Raw genomic sequence first — 17,481 nt, forward strand, 5'->3', positions numbered from 1 at the left:
ACCCAAAGAAAGGCTGTAGGCACACAAAATGGCTAGGGCAAGAAAATGGCAACTTTCTAAAAGTGGTATTTTCCAAATTTTAATTTATAATTTGAGTGCACCATATGTTAGGATTTTTTATTACAATTCCAGAAACACCAAACATGAAGGGGTTACCTGTTCCCATTCGGCAATTACACTTTTAAACTGTAATAAGATAATTCCAATGTTACCCAGAGGAAAGGCAGGCCTTGATGTAGTGAAAAACACATTTAAGAGTTTTTCACTTCCAGGACATATAAAACGTAACAGTACACGTCCTCCTTTTTAAATAATTTACACCCTGTTCACTGGGATTTCCAAGGCCTACCCTAAGGGTGACATATATATATATATATATATATATATATATATATATATATATATATATATATATATATATATATATATATACATATATATATATATATTAAAAAGGTAAATTGGGCCCAGCAAAAGGTTTACTTTGCCAGGTCAAAACAGGAGATTTAACCTGCACACACACACAGATGAGAGACATGTTGAAAGTGTTAGTTAAGACGGTGGTATAATCAGTGATTCAGGCATAAGAGTAGCACTTCATTTACAGGCCCTGGGCATAAGTAGTGGCAGTTCACTAGGGACTTACAGGTACATTATATATGTCAATTGGGTATAAGCCAAATCTACCATGTTTTAAGGAGAGAGCACAAGCGCCTTAGCACTGGTTAGCAGTGAAAAAGTGTGCAGTGTCCAAAGGTCAACAAAAAGGATTTTAGCACAAATAGAGGAGAGAAGGCAAAAAGCTTGTGGATGACCCTGCAGAAAGGGCTATGTCCAAGAGGATGGTGGTCTTCCTGGTACGAGAATTGCTCTGCCTGTGTTCTACTCACCATGTTTATTTCAGCTCTAGACATGGAACAGATCAAGGTTTTATGACATAATCTGCGCTCTAAGGGGACCTGAAAATTTTCCTGAATGCCAGGATTCATTTCTTTGTTTAGTGAAAGATTGGATATGACATGGGAGTCTGATTACTGACACAAGGTGTGCCTCTTCCTGGCATCCACCCACCCAATCCATTTCAGTTCTCCTATGGAAACAGATCAAAGGTGTTTTGTTATCTACCCCTGATTTGCATGCTAGGCGAGCTACGAGCTCACACAGAAGAGGTCATTCATTTTCTGTACCTGGGGAGTTTACACAATCTTTGTACCTTGGTTTAACATCAGCCTCGCCGGTGCTCTCATCGATCTATTTCACACACACAAAAGTACATATATTGTTGGCCACAATACAGTGGAGATGAAAAGACAACAGCTGAATCAATGTGAAGTTTGGCATTGGGATTTGAATTGTTCAATTTCTACTGTTTTTGTACCTGGGTTGCAAAATACACAGGAAAATCTACTATCCCCATACCTTCCTGAAGAACAAAAACCAGTGAGAAATTAGGAGCTAAGAAGTATGCATATTGTGCAAGCTCCTCTTAGATATGCAGGTAATATAGTTGATGCATGGGATTTTCTGAACACAGCAAAAAAAAATTAAGGATGAAAATATGTATGATGTCCAAACAGAGATTTCACTTGCATAAAAGTTTACTTTGTGAAAGGCATGCAGCATTGTGATTTTGACAATTAGATGAACGACTTCCATTTTGAAAAATGTAAGGAAAAATACTTGCACCAGTCCATATTGGTAGCACCATGTCCATACCAACAGAATTGTGCTCACAGGTTTTAACATATAAGTTGAACAGATGTCCAAAGACGAAAGGCAGTTTGTCTACTCTTTTTTAAATTAATCATAAAATAATACAATTTGTAAACTATTCACTGTATACACTCCTAAGTTTTATAAGGACAAAGTGTTGATGGATTATTTCAAGTAGCTGTGGTGTTCCATGACCACACATAGGCAAGAACCTGCTTAACTTTTTGAGGTCTGAGCAATGCTTTGCTGCCTCCCATTTAAGCTTGTACTATGCTTTCACAGATACATACCTATACACAAGATTGGTTGCAATAGCTTGCAGGATCTGTTTAAACATACTGTTTGGAAGATTTTTTACATACAATATGTGAAGGTTACAGCTGTCTCATATTTTTTATGATATCTTCCATTACGTTTGACCATATAGAAACTGGGCATTGCATTCTTCTGAGAATTGCATAACCATTTTAAGATTGATAGGGTAAAATCAATGCAAATGGCTTTGGAATTTCGCTGTTTGCAATGTGCAAAAATCACATTGCAATGCACAAACCCCGTTTTGAGATTCGGTAACGTGGTTACCGAATCTCAAAACGGGATTGCGACTCACAATTAGGAAGGGGTTTTCTCTTTCTAATTGCGACTCACAGTGCAATGTAGGATTGTTTTGTGACCGCGAACGTGGTTGCAAACCAATGGCAGTTTGCACCCATTTCAAATGGGTGCTAACTCATTCGCAAAATGGTAGGGGTCCCCAAGGGACCCCTTCCCCGTTGTGAATGTCACTGTAAACATTTTTTCAGAGCAGGCAGTGGTCCTACGGCCCACTGCCTGCTCTGAAAAAATTAAACAAAAACGTTTCATTTTTTGTTTTTGTAATGCATCTCGTTTTCCTTTAAGGAAAATGGGCTGCATTACAAAAAAAAAAAACTGCTTTACTGAAAAGCAGTCACAGACATGGTGGTCTGCGGTCCGCAGCAGGCCACAATCCCTGTGAGGACCGCCATTCGCAAGGGGGTCGCAAATTGCGACCCATCTCATAATTATTCATGAAGTGGGCATTTGCGACTCCTTTGCGAATCGCACATGGTGTCAGGGACACCATCCAACATTCGGGTTTGCTACATGTGGCCCCTTGTTCTTAGCATTTACAGTTTTGCGCTTTCCTCAAGGCTGCAGCCAGATAGGGTTGCCGTCAAAAGTGGTACGCTGTGTCTCCAAACATTCACTTAAACATACATATCCTACGTGGGGGACTTTTCTAAGAATATCTACTGTTTTATTATAAAAACATGCCTCTGTCCCATACACATTAGAGGGAGATTCAAGCCAGATGACCACGACTGCATGCTGATTGTTGATTCTCTTCGCTACATCTCTTTGCTTAGACTCAACACATTTCATCACTACACACCTGCAAACATACCTCCACAATACAGAGCTTATGCATACTTAGAAATACCACTATCTTATCAAGCCCATAATAATTGGCTTGATGGCACCTTACCACATACAATATTACAGGTTAGGTAAGGCCCTTTGAGTGATGAAGGCCCGACCTGGCCTTTAACGGCCACATATACACTGCACCCTGAAACAGCAATCTTGGCGGGAGCTAAGGTTCGCCGCTTATATACAGAGCTCACTGTAATTTATAGACTGTTAGTACAATTTGTGAAGCAAACATTAAATACTAACCCCGCATGTGCTGCCCCGGCGCAACCACATGCAGTTATGCAAGGCATTATCCATGCAACTGTACATTTGATCAAGAGTAAAGTACCCAAGAAGCTGGAGGAAATTCTGTTTTGGTTAGCTCAAAAAATAAATGCGCTGGAAGTAGTCTTATATACAGGTCCTCAGGATAAATATAGAATCCTCATTATGTGCTTGCCATTTGGGATTGTTCCCACAGTAGATAACTGCAATACATGTGGCACAGTATTTACCACGCTCCATACTACTGCACACGGTACACCAACACATTTGCCAATCTTCTGGAGGTGTTAAATTAAAGATGAATACGGGGCTGCCCCGGCCCTGGACTTGGGGATGCAATTAATGAGCAATTTTACCACTGTATCTCCAATAATATTAAGTAACCTTAAAAGGGAAGCAGTTGCACCAGAAGTGCACATGTGGCACCGGGATGTTCCTGCAGAGGAACAAGAACGTGAGCTGCCAAATATTATGGCTGAGACCTGGTCTAGTATTGGTCGACATAGTCTGGGAGCCAGACCATTGAGCCACAACTACATGGTAGATCCAATAAAGACTCTACCAAGCAAAGACCTGAAAGTTCCAAAAGGAGCTGGGATAGCAAACAACAAACACCTAAAAAAGAAAGGGGAGAATCTCCGCATTCGGAGATCCCCTCAAAATAAATATAATCGTAGAAATAGAGATAATATAAAAATGCCTGACAAATATCAATATACTGTTACACGCCAATCTCGTTCCCTTCTGAACTCACATGAAAAACTAGTGAGAGAGTTGGGGTGGTTAGAGCAGCAAACAGAATACACAAAACCGAGAAAGGACTCACAACGCTCGTCCAAAGTTTCTGTTAAGAAAGAAGGGAAACTTCCCAAACAAAAACCCTAGTTAAAAAAGAAAAAAGTAGCAGCAGTTGCAATATGACATGCCACTCAGGAAGATTCTATTGGCTGAAAATGATTGGCCACCAGATTTTGTCTGTGATCTCCTGTATGGAGAAGAGATTATTGAAAAATCCTTCTCGCCCCTTGTTCCCAGAAAGCTCGTAGACATTCATGCCATTGATAGGCAGTGGCGCAGGCACCTGCATTATACCACAAACACATAGGGTGGGATAAAGATTCCCCCATCATGTAATATCAATCAAATCCCAACCTCAACCCCAATATCCAATAAAGCATGAAGCAAAAGCACTGGTGAGGGAAATCCTCACACAGTTAGAATACCAGCGTGTAATTGAAACTTGCATCTCACCAATGAATAATCCATTGTTCCCTGTCGCTAAACGCAACCAGTCATATAGAATAGTCTTAGACTACAAACATTTAAACTGTTACACACGCACATTTGCTATGCAAAACGCACACAGCACTTATGAACAATATAGTGTGCAAAAAATACAAAACAACCTTGGATATTTCCCACAGATCTTCGGCCAAAATGTAGTGCCCTAAAGTAGGGACTTAACAAGTTTCAGAACTTTAGGCTCTCTGAAAAAATAATGTTGACTCCCACAAGGGTACAAGAATAGTTCAAGACTGTTCTCAGCCCGCATTACATCTATTTTACATGACATTGAACCTGAGGCGTTGTCATACGTGGATGATATCTACCTTTTGGACGGCAACCTTGTGCACCATATAAGATGGGTAGCCTGCATTGTTGTGGGATTTGCCGAATTCGACTGCAAATTCAATTTCCAAAAAACTAAAATAGGCTTCCTTAGTGTTCTGTTCTTGGAATATGAATTATCAGATGAAGGCAAGAGCCTTACACCCCAATTGCTAGAAACATTTGCTCAACTACAACCCCCAAATACAACCAAAAAGCTCCACTCTTTATTGGGCTTTTAAAATTTGGGCTGAACTTATATTCCAGTCTATGCACAACACATTAAAACATTAAGGTCCTCATTATGACATTGGCGGTAAATCCCACTTACTGCCATGCTGACTGCCACCAACTTACCGCCGCTGTGGCGGATATCCGTTCCCCATATTATGACACACACACACACACCAATCTGTCACTATTCAGCCACATGCACAATTCCGCTACACCAAAGGTCAGTGATAAAGTGGCGGTATCCAAACCCACACCGTTATGCCAACAGAAAAACACCCATCACATTATGACCCGCAAATCACCATGGCAGACACTCAATGGAGGTAAATCATTGGTGGTACATACCACCATGCTCAAAATACACACACACAAACAAAACAACACCAAATTGGCCAATTCAAACAACACACACCTGACATCCATACACACCACACCTACCCACTCACACCACTACAAAAACACACACCCACATTGCCCACAACCCTCTACCATTACAAACAATTGCCAACAGAGTGACAGCAAGAGCACAGACACAACCAGAGCCACACACTACCTACATGTGTAAACCACCCACGCCCCCCACATCACACACCCCAACACATTACCTTACATACCCTCACCTACACACCTCACACAACACCCATGGCACCGCAAAGACACCCCCTATTCACAGAGGAGGAGCTAATGGTCATGGTGGAGGAAATCATCAGGGTAGAGCCACAGCTATTTGGAGATATCGATAGCTAGGAAGATGGAGCTATGGCAGAAAATCATGGACAGGGTCAGTGCTGTGGGACAGCACCCAAGAATTAGGGATGACATCAGGAAGAGGTGGAACGACCTACGAGGGAAAGTCGGTTCCATTGCAGCAAGACACCAGCTCGCTGTACAGAGGACTGGCGGTGGACCTCCACCTCTTCCCCCACAACTAACAGCATGGGAGGAGCACGTCTTGGCAATCATGCATCCTGAGAGCCTGGCCAGAGTAGGAGGAGGACTGGACTCTGGTAAGTCAACTCTTTACTGCTATCACCACCCTACCTGCATGCCATCACATAGCCCCACACTCACTCCTATCACTCCATCACTCCACCACGTCCTACACACCCCACCATCTCATCTCACTCATCCCAATGCCAAGCCCTGCATGCCATACCAATACATGGGCACCACTCACAGCAGCCCTGCATGGACACCCATCACTAAAACATGCACACTAGAGAGAATCAACAATCCCACCACATACCAACTTACACAAGTAAAGGCTGCCAGGGCAAATACAACCAAAGAGGTCAAGCCACGGAGACACAATATGTCAGACACAGAAACAATAATGCATCATTTACATCCCCACAGGTACCCCAGCCAATGTCACCAGAGAAGAGGTGCCAGTAATATCCAGTCCCCCAGCTGAAGAGGCCCACAGTGATGACAGCAACTCTGGTCTTCTGGATCTGGATGACCAACCTGGCCCATCAGGGACCTCTGGGCAGTCGGTTACCCAGGCCCAGTCACACACCACCACAGAGCCTCCCCCATCAGGAAACACCACCACAGCACCCACCCAGCGTACCCACACCTCTGTCCCCAGGCACGTCAATCAGCAATGTGTTCACCTCTACAGGGACCACAGGGCACACCTCATACCCAAGACAATCAGGGACCTGGGGTCAGTGGCAGTGGGCACACAGTTCGGAAGACAGAGGCACAGGCCAACAGGGAACCTGGGAGGACTGTTGTGCGCCAGGGGGAGGACAGGCACAAGGACCAACTCTCCAGGTGGCACCTGCAGAGATCCTGGGAGTCTAACAACATTCCCAGGACACAATGGGCCAGATCCTGGACAATGTGCAGGAGAACAAGCAGTTGCAGGAGGTGTGAATGTTGGTGGGGGTGGTGACTGCACGTGAGCGGGGTGTGGTGGTGTGTTTGCTGGTGATGGAAATAGTGGCTGTAGATGTAGTGCATTCAGGTGTGAGTGGAGACGAGACTGGGAGGGAAGAGGGAGACGAGGAGGAGGGGGACACAGTGGAGACAGTGGATGTTGGTGTGTCTGCATGTGTGTGATACTTGCGTTTAGTGCCTGTGGGATGTGTGGTGCTTATGTTTGCCAGAGCTTCCCTTGTGTGTAGAGGTGTGTGCATGCTGGTCTGATGGTGTGCTTGGAGTAGGCTGAGATACAGGGGTGTGGGTCTGGGTGGAGGAAGTTGGAGGGGGGAGGCTAGAGACAGGGACAATAGCTGCCATCAGTGCTGAGGCCAGAATCTGAAAAGCTCGCTGAAGGGCTGCCTGACCAGAATGAATGCCCTCCAGGAATGCATTTGTTTGTTGCAACTGCCTCTCTACACACTGGATGGCATTCAAAATGGTAGACTGCCCAACAGTGAGGGACCTGAGGAGGTCAATGGCCTCCTAACTGAGGGAAGCAGGGGTGACTGGGGCAGGGCCTGAGGTGCCTGGGGCGAAGGTGATGCCCATCCTCCTGGGTGAGCGGGCACAGGGCAAAGGCTGAGGGGCTGTTGGGAAGGCGGTGCTGGTAGGGTGGGTGGCGGCTGTACCTGTAGATGCGGGGGGCACCATGTGGCCATCACCACAAGGGAGCTCCCATTAGAGGATGAGTCCGTATCACTGGTGTCAGCTCCTATCCTCGCCGTGGAGCTCCCCTCACGCTCCATCCCACTGGTGAATTCCAAGTCAGTAGTCTCACCCTCCAGGGCCATTTGGGATGCAGCTCCCTCCTGCTCCGGTGCCACTGCTCCTCCGCCTGATGGTGCTAATGCACACAAGGACAGGGATACCACAAAATGGGGGGGGAGACAGAAGAAAGACATGTGCATGCATTACCGCTACAGTTGGTGGACACGACAGACACAGAAGCCCCCTGCACTACGCCGCGCACTTGGGGTCCCTGGGACATGGCCTACAAGGCTATGGCCGACATCTGCACACATGGATGTCACAGGAGCCTGACTAGGTGTAGTTGGCACTGTACACAGGTGGGGTGGGGTGCAACAGGGTCTGCCAGAAGAAGGGGACCTAACTAGCACACTCACCCTGGCCTAGGGAATCCCACAGCCCACCTCCCCCACCCAGACACCTCCACTGCGCGCTGAATCAGCTGAATGAGAGTGTACTCACCCCCTTGTGGCTGCTGTGATGCCCTCAAGCGCCCATCCAACTCCGGGTATGCCACCGCCAGGATCCTGAACATCAGGGAGGTCATGGTGCGACGGGCAACCCTCCCACGTTGGGAAGCCATCCCAAGCTGGGCCTCCGCCGTCTTCTTGCTCCAGCGGCGAATGTCCTCCCATCTCTTACGGCAGTGGGTGCTCCATCTGTGATAGACCCCCAGGGTCCGGACATCCTTGGCGAGGGCACACCAGATGTCCTTCTTCTGGTGGGCGCTGACCTACATGAATTGTACAGGGGAAAAATAAAAGTTATTACCAACTGCACCATCACAGTCATTGGCCCCCATCCCTACCCTTGCCATGTGGCACATGCACTCACCGTCGTTTCATGCACGCCTCAATCTCCCCCCCACAATCTTTCACCCACCCCACTCCACACAGGCATAGCCCATACAGCATGCTCCTGTGTACTTACCTGTTTATCTGGAAGACCGTAGAGTAGCGGGTACTGGGGGAGGACCCCATCCACGAGTTTCTCCAACTTCTCTGTGGTGAAGGCATGGGGCCCTTTTCCCAGACGCATAAGCCATTGTCTCTTCCAGACAGAGGTCACAGCAGCACTTGCAGTGTAGGTCCTCTCCTGGCGAAGATCAGGTATCGAGTGAATGAACAGATAGAAAATAGCGGTCACGTCCGCGGCGGTGCGTACCGTCACCGCCGGCGTACATCGTCATTGGCTCCTGGGACCCATAGGGTCCAATGTTAACCAATGCTGAATTGTGCCGCGGTCTTCGACCGCCTACCGCGACGATGTACAACGCCAGCGCATTTACCTCACATCCCATTGTCCCACTTTACAGGTCAGGCAGCTGCCATTTCAGGGGCCCACATGGCTTAATTTTTAACTGCGTCACACATAACTAGGCCTTGCCTCAACATTCATACAGGCAAATTTCGGATTATGAATCGTGTTCTGTGTAAGCTGTGGGTACGTACCTCTGAGTTGGTTGACTTTGTGCTCGCTGTTGTCCTTCATAGGCACCATCCGCTGGGACATGTGAGGAGATGGTGGCATCCTCCAGGTGTACAGACCGCTGGTGGACCTGTCGACAATGGAGGAAAGACATGTGATCATCACCTACAGGCTTGATCGTGCCACAATCCTGGAACTGTGTGCCCAGTTGGAGCTAGACCTAATGTCAGCTATCCGCCATCCCATAGGAATCCCTCCTCTAGTGCAGGTGCTGTCAGTACTCCATTTCCTTGCAAGTGGGTCATTCAAACAACAGTGGCCATAGCATCAGGGATGTCCCAGCCTATGTTTTCCAACGTGTTGTCCAGAGTGTTGTTTGCCCTGCTGAAACACATGCAGAGCTACATTGTTTTCCCTTAGGTGGAGGATTTGCCTACAGTGAAAGGTGATTTCTGTGCCCTGGGGCATATCCCCAACATCATAGGTGCCATTGATGGGACACATGTGGCTTTGGTACCCCCGCAGGAGTGAACAGGTGTACAGAAACCGGAAGAGTTATCATTCGTTGAATGTGCAGATGGTGTATTTGGGAGAACAGTACATCTCCCATGTGAATGCCAAATTTCCTGGCTCAGTGCATGGCTCTTACATCCTGCAGAATAGCAGCATCCTTTATGTGATGGGTCAACTCCAGAGGCATTGTGTGTGGCTATTAGGTGAGCACCTGGAAGCAAGTCAGTGGGAATGGTTGTCTGGGTCTGGGGATATCCCTACAGGTTAGTGTGTGTCTAACAGTTGTCCCTCGCCATTTGCAGGTGACTCTGGTTACCTCAACCTGTCATGGCTACTGACCCCAGTGAGGAATCCCAGGACAAGGGCAGAGGAACGTTACAATGAGGCCCATGGGCGAACTCAGAGGTTTATAGAGCGGACCTTCGGCCTCCTGAAGGCCAGGTTCAGGTGCCTCCATATGACAGGTGGATCCCTAATTTACTCACCAAAGAAGGTGTGCCAAATCATCGTGGCCTGCTGTATGCTTCACAACTTAGCTTTGCGACGACAGGTGCCTTTTCTACAGGAGGATGGTCCAGATGGAGGTGTTGTGGCAGCTGTGGAGCCTGTGGACAGTAAAGACGAGGAAGCAGAAGAAGAGGACATGGACAACAGGACCTCTGTGATCCTGCAATACTTCCAGTGAGACACAGGTAAGAATACAAACCTGCCTACTACGTGTACTTTAACACTACTACCTCTCTACTGTCTGTCGTTTTCACCCAGTGTATGGTCACTGAGTTGTCACTTTCCCTTACGATTTCACAGATAGAGGTCCCACTGTGTGACATCTGCTTTGTTTCCGCATGGACTAGAGCTGTGTGACATAGGTATGTTGACATTACAATTAAAAGAGCATTTTGACACTGTAATTGCTAACACAATATTTAAAAATCACAGACAGACTCCAGATTGTTTTGTGCTTTAAGGGTGTTTATTTAAGTGCTCAATATTGGAGGGTGCTGTAAAATGGTGAGGGGTGATGGTGAAGGAATGTCCATGGCAGAGTCCAGTCTATTAGTCTCACAGTTGCATTGTCCAAAGGAACATAGGAAGTGGAGCTGGGGCAGTTTGAGGATAGAGAGGGTGACAAGGTGGGACAGAAGGATGACATTCAGGGTTGTCTCATTTCTTGGCGGGTGTCTTGGCATTGTTCTCTGTCTTTGTCCTGGATCTCAGGGACCGTTTGCGGGATGATTCTCCCTCTGCAGGGTGTGGGGTGCTGGTGTGGTGGTCCTGTGGCGGTGCCTCCTGTCGACTAGCGCCGGCGGAGGTGGTGGGCAGTTCATCATCCAGGCTAGTGTCAGGGGCCCCTTGTTGTGCCACAGTGTCTCTCCTGGTGTTGAGGACTTCTTTCAGCACCCCTACGATGGTGCCCAGGGTGAAATTGATGGATCTGAGTTCCTCTCTGAATCCCAAATACTGTTCCTCCTGCAGCCGCTGGGTCTCCTGAAACTTGGCCAGTACCGTTGCCATCGTCTCCTGGGAATGGTGGTAGGCTCCCTTGATGTTGGAGAGGGCCTCGTGGAGAGTGGGTTCCCTGGGCCTGTCCTCCCCTTGTCGCACAGCAGCCCTCCCAGTTCCCCTGTGCTCTTGGGCCTCTGTCCCCTGGACCGTGTGCCCACTGCCACTGCTCCCAGGTCCCTGTTGTTGTTTGGGTGGTGGGTTAGCCTGGGTTCCCTGTAGTGGTGGACACACTGCTGATTGACGTGTCCTGGGGGAGAGAGGTATGGGCCCGCTGGGTGGGTGCTGTGCTGGTGTTTCCAGAGGGGGGAAGCTCTGTGGTAGTCTGTGACCGTGTCAGGGGAACCGACTGTCCCGAGGTCGCAGATGGGTCGGGCTGGTTATCTAGATCCAGCTGGACAGAGCTGCTGTCATCACTGTGGGCCTCTTCTGTTGGTGGTGTGAACATGTGTGGACCCTCCCGTCCGGTGACGTTGGGTAGGGTTTCCTGCAGGGGTATAAAAGGATGTTCATTGCAACTGTGTGTGCCATGGTGTGCAATGGGTGGACCGTGTACCCCAGTACTTGCATTCCTGTGTGGGACCTTGTGTGATGGTGGTTTAGGGGGGTGTATGGGTATGTGCAGTGACCGTGCTTTGGTGATGGGTGTCCATGCTTTGTTGTTGCATGCAGGGCTTGGTGTTGGGATGTGTGGTTTGTGATATTGGGACATTGGTGAGGATTTGGAGTGATGGGGGTGAGGGCGAGGGTGGGGGTATGTGATGGCATGCATGTAGGGTGGGGGCTATAGTAGTAACGCATTGCCTTACCAGAGGCCATTCCTCCATCTACTCCTGCGAGGCCCTCAGGATGCAGAATCGCCAAGACTTGCTCCTCCCATGTTGTTAGTTGTGGGGGAGGAGGTGGGGGTCCGCCGCCAGTCTGCTGAACTGCAAGGTGGTGTCTTGAGACCACGGAACGCCCCTTCCCCCGTAGGTCATTCCACCTCTTCCTGATGTCATCCCTATTTCTTGGGTGCTGTCCCACGGCGTTGACCCTGTCCACTATTCTTTGCCATAGCTCTATTTTCCTAGCTATGGAGGTGTGCTGCACCTGTGATCCGAATAGCTGTGGCTCTACCCGGACGATTTCCTCCACCATGACCCTGAGCTCCTCCTCAGAGAGCCTGGGTTGTCTTTGCTGTGCCATGAGGTGGTGTGGGTGATGTGTGGGGTAGAGTGTGTAGTGATAAGTGGGGTGATATTTAGTGGTGTGTTGTGTGAGGTGCATGGAAGTTGTGTGGGTGATGGTATTGTGTGTCTGTGTAAACTTGGTAGTAGTTTGTAGTGTCTCTTTCTCTGGCCTTCTTTCGGTATTTTGGTCGTAGGGGTTTTTCTTTGATGTGGGTGTGTGTTTTATATTGTAATGGGTGTGTGGGTGTGGCGTGTGTACGTGTATCAGGTGTGTGTATTTTGATTTGTCCAATGTGGCTGTGTTTTGTAAGAGTATGTGTATTTTGAGCGCAGTGGTGTGTACCGCCAATGGAATACCACGGTTGAAAATCTGCTGCATGGATTCGTGGGTCATGATAGTGTAGGCGTATTTCTGTTGGAGTGACGGTGGAGGTTTTGTTTTCTGCAGTTTATCACTGACCTTTGGTGTGGCGGACTTGTGTGGGTGTCTCAATTTTGGCGGATTCCGAGCAGTGGGTCATAATGACCGTGGCGGAATTCCGCTGCCACGGCGGTGTGTTGCCGGTCTTCTGAACAACGGTAAGTGGCTTTTGCCACCAATATTGTAATGAGGGCCTATATCTTCTACAATGGACATAGTACAGAGTGGCATGTCATCTTTACACAATGGACAGAGGCAGCTTAGATCCATTATGCAGTTAGGTTGGACACCGCAAACACTAAAAGCAAGTTGAATTCCCTGGCAACACGTTAGCGCAAGAGACATATTTTCAACATTTAATTAAACACGACAACAACAAAGAATGGCTAATAAGGAAGCAAATTATGTCTTGCTAAACATCGAGAAATTAGAAAAGTTGTCTTTTACTGTGGCTGAAATACCATCTGCTGAATGGCTAATGCACGGGGTTATACATCTGCCTATTTCAACTCTTCAATTTACATCTTTCATAAAACACATTCCAGTAGGCAGATATGAAAGGCTGGGAGATAGTTACATACATGAGGTCAGGGAGCTTCCCTTTTTGTTCAAAAGTTCCCGTGGCATTAAAGAGGTCTTTCGTAGGGGTAGTGAATGTGAGACTTCTGTGAGGCATTCAGTTGTTTGCAAACAACTGTCCTTGCACAGGGCATAGAATTCCTTGGCATCAAACTTGGCTTGTTATCTCAAGGGAGTTCCAGTCCCCTTGATTAGACCTGCTTTCCAGGTGCTCTCAAATGGCAGTTATGTGCTTCTTAACATTGAGAGCTGTTGTGGAATGTGAGCTTGAATAGCTTATGTCGTTTCGGTGTCCCAAATTGTCACATGTGGAAATGTCCTTTTTCCTCCACACAAAATCAAGACGTAGCAGAGATTTGATCTCATATTGCTACTTCTATGTGAATTTTGAGAAGCTGAGCAGACTCAAGGCTTTAATGTTACAAAAAACATGAGGCGTTCACATCTGCATGTGAGACCTACACACTTAAAGTTGTGAGGTCATCTGCGGAAATGTAGTCCCTTTTAAGCACAAACTTTCTGAGACACTTGTGGGATGAATATTCAAAGCACACATTACTACTGGAATCTCACATTTCTTTAAGGCTGTTGGTTCTAGTTTCACTCACACCTTCTCCTCTGTACTTGGCATAATACCTTCACCCATACACTCAAATTTTTTGAGTATTTTCAGGGAATTTCCAATTACTTTGGCTATAATATGTGGCATCTTGCTGTTGCTACTCTTTCTGCACAATGGCTGTCCCTTCACAACAAGGAGGACTGAAAGCACTTCCACCAGCACAACTGTGTCATGAATGCATGATGTAGTATTTCAGAGCACCCCTCCTGGAACAACTGGTGTGTGACTGGTCTCTGTCATTCTGGCCAGTTTTGGATTGACTGCAGCCCATGTTTCGATGCCTTTGGTGCCTTTTCAAATGCGCACTGAAAGTTTGTCTTTCTAAGCAACGCTTACTTTTATTGGACGGTGATCTGTTGATGTTCTTGATGAGGGCTCATTACCAGACATGTGCGTTGAGGGTGCGTTTGCTACTGGAAGCTATCCATGAGTTGCCCTTTGTGGATAATGTGACTGTTAACTCAACCTTGGGCACAACACGGAATCCTGCTGCCTCGGCTGGAGCTCAGGCTTTGGAACAAGAGTGCTCAATGGCTTTTCTTGGCAATTATTTTTATTTTTTACTACCTGCCAAAGTGGAACATTTCCTGGCTTCAGTTGTCCCGGATATAATTGGTGATTTTAAAAATGAGACTGACTTATGAATTTGGTTTTATTGGCACCAGTGCTGAATTTTAAATTGACCTTCCCTTTTCTCCATGCTCAAGTGTCTTTTAAATTGTCATTACTGACATTTATGTTTATTTGCTTCTATAGATAGATTTTATTAGGCTTTCAGTTTATTCAGGCTTTGAACCACCTTTGAACCGGCAAGGGAAGGGTGTTGTATAGCTATTTTAGCCATGTTTTAGACATTATTTTAGCACACTTGGCCTGCCATTGTGCAATTTAACCCACCTACATTTTATTCAGAATTGCTTTATTTTTCTAGCATTAGCCACATTTGCAGTGTTGTTTTATTTTCTCTATTTGTTCCTTCACCTAAGAAAGCATCATGTATTTAGCATTTCAATTTGTGCTTTCCTCAAAGCTGCAGCCAGATAGAGTTGCGGCAAAAGTGGTATGCTGTGTCTCCAAAATTCACTCACATACGGATGTAGCTGTCCAGGTGTTTCAGCATGGCTGACAGGACATCCTTCAAGACCAAATTGAACATAGGCTGTGACATTGCTGCAGTTAGGAGCCTGTGGCCAGGAAGTGCAGCACTGACATGACTTGTACAATGGGTGGTATGCTATTTGTATGACGGATGGCAGGCATTAGATCTGGCTCTAACTGATGACAGAGATCCATGATTGTCTGCCTATTCAGGCGGTAGATCTACATGACATGTTGATCTTCCATGATCTGAAGGTCTGCCAGTGGACTGTACACTAGAGGTTGTCTGACCCTTCTCATTCCCCGGTAACTAGATGAATGGGATTAAGAAGATGTGTCTTTCAGCTATTGTGTCCATTTTAAGTGTAAAAACACAGATGTCACACTTGATGTTTGGACATGCCATATGAAATAGTACAAATATGGTACATCGAACATACATAGAGAAATAATTGCTTATTGCTGAAATGTTATACCCTTTCCTCAATTGTGAGTTGGAAATGGTTACGCATGTCACTGAAAGTCTCAGTGATAATGACATTCTTACCGTGTTTCACACATAATCAACACAAATACCATCTATCCAATTGCCATGATGGTGTAACTAACCCACTAATGATACAATACTCACATTTCATAAATATCACAACATGTATTTTAATCCCTTTACAGTCACATGGTTGTTCATAGCCAGCACTGACAACCTTTATTTTTTCTAGGTCATCCATGCAGGTCAATGTCCATCAGAAGAAGGGTATCTGGCGTGCCATCACCAAGAAAGTATGGACCCAGAGGGACCCCAGCCAGCAGAGGGCCTACTGTCAGAAGATGCAGGAGGACCTGAGACGCTGGGACCGGAAAACTGCAGAGGCCCAGCTGGTGATGTCCTCCCAATGAGGACGGGATGCCCATCGGACAAGGATTCCCTAATGGCGTGCATTTTGGATGTGACCTACCCCGAGTTGGAAGGGCATTGGAAGGCAGCACAACAGCCACAAGGGGGTAAGCACAGACTTAAAATAGGTTTGTACCTTTACCAGGGGATTGCGTTAAGGAACAGTATGTCAACTCTGACAATGCAGCGTTGCGTAGGTTCTCATTATTCTAAGGAGGCTACTGGATTTGGGTGGCAGAATCACAGGGATTGTGGGGTACGACGTACAATTACACACCAGGTGATGCCTGTCGGCCTAATCCGGGTTTTCCAGCTAATTAGCAGCACCTCATTTCTGCCCAAGAACAAGGATGATTGTGGTAACTGGGCGTATGAAAAGAAAGACTCCTCAGGGGAATCATGGTCAATCAGATCTCACCCCTTTCTCTCGGTTACATTAGTCTCATATAGGCAAAGACCACAGAGGCAGAATATAGTTCAATAAAGGTTCATTGAAGCATCTGCATCTTGGATAAAATGGCATGGATTGCAATAACTAGGATGATAAAACACACTGAAAGCAAGAAGGTGTCACGGAGTGTGAAACACAAAGGAGCCCCACCATACTGTCACTAGGAGTGATATATATATAAATGTTTTCCTACCAAAGCTATGTTAGAGCACAGCATAATAATCCCTAATCTGATCTTCAGGGCTTCCCTCTGAGAAGACATTATCCCTCATACCTGAGCGAGGAAGCCTGTAGTCTAGAAAGACACCTTCCCCATATTGGCCAGGGATTCAGTAGTCTAAGCAAGCAGCTGTAGCAAAGGCAATCAGCATGAAATTGTGGTCACCTGGCTGGAATCTCTTTCTAACGTTTATGGGACAAAAGAGTGTTTTTATAATAAAACAGCTGATATTCGAAAAAAAAGGTCCCCACATAGGATATGTACAGCTACATCCGATTTCCACAGTGTGAGGATTTGGCACAAGTCCCACATGTGGTGGAGCAATTGATGGAACCAATGTAGCCTCGGTTCCCCCAAGTGGTAATGAACAGGTGTATCAGAACAGGAAGAACTTCTACTACATAAATGTCCAAGTAGTCTGTTTGGTGGACCTGTACATTTCCCAAGTATGTACCAAGTACCCAGGTTCAGTTCATGGTGCCTTCATCATGCAGAAGAGCAATATCCCACAGATGATGACAGGACAGTTCACAAAGAGGGCCTGGCTGGTTGGTAAGTCATATAGGTGATAAGTGTCAGTATCTAATGTCTGCTGCCAAATGTAAGGATGTCTAATTTTAATGTCTACA

This window comes from Pleurodeles waltl, chromosome 2_2 (assembly GCF_031143425.1).
Source record: "Pleurodeles waltl isolate 20211129_DDA chromosome 2_2, aPleWal1.hap1.20221129, whole genome shotgun sequence".
In the NCBI taxonomy this organism is placed as follows: domain Eukaryota; kingdom Metazoa; phylum Chordata; class Amphibia; order Caudata; family Salamandridae; genus Pleurodeles; species Pleurodeles waltl.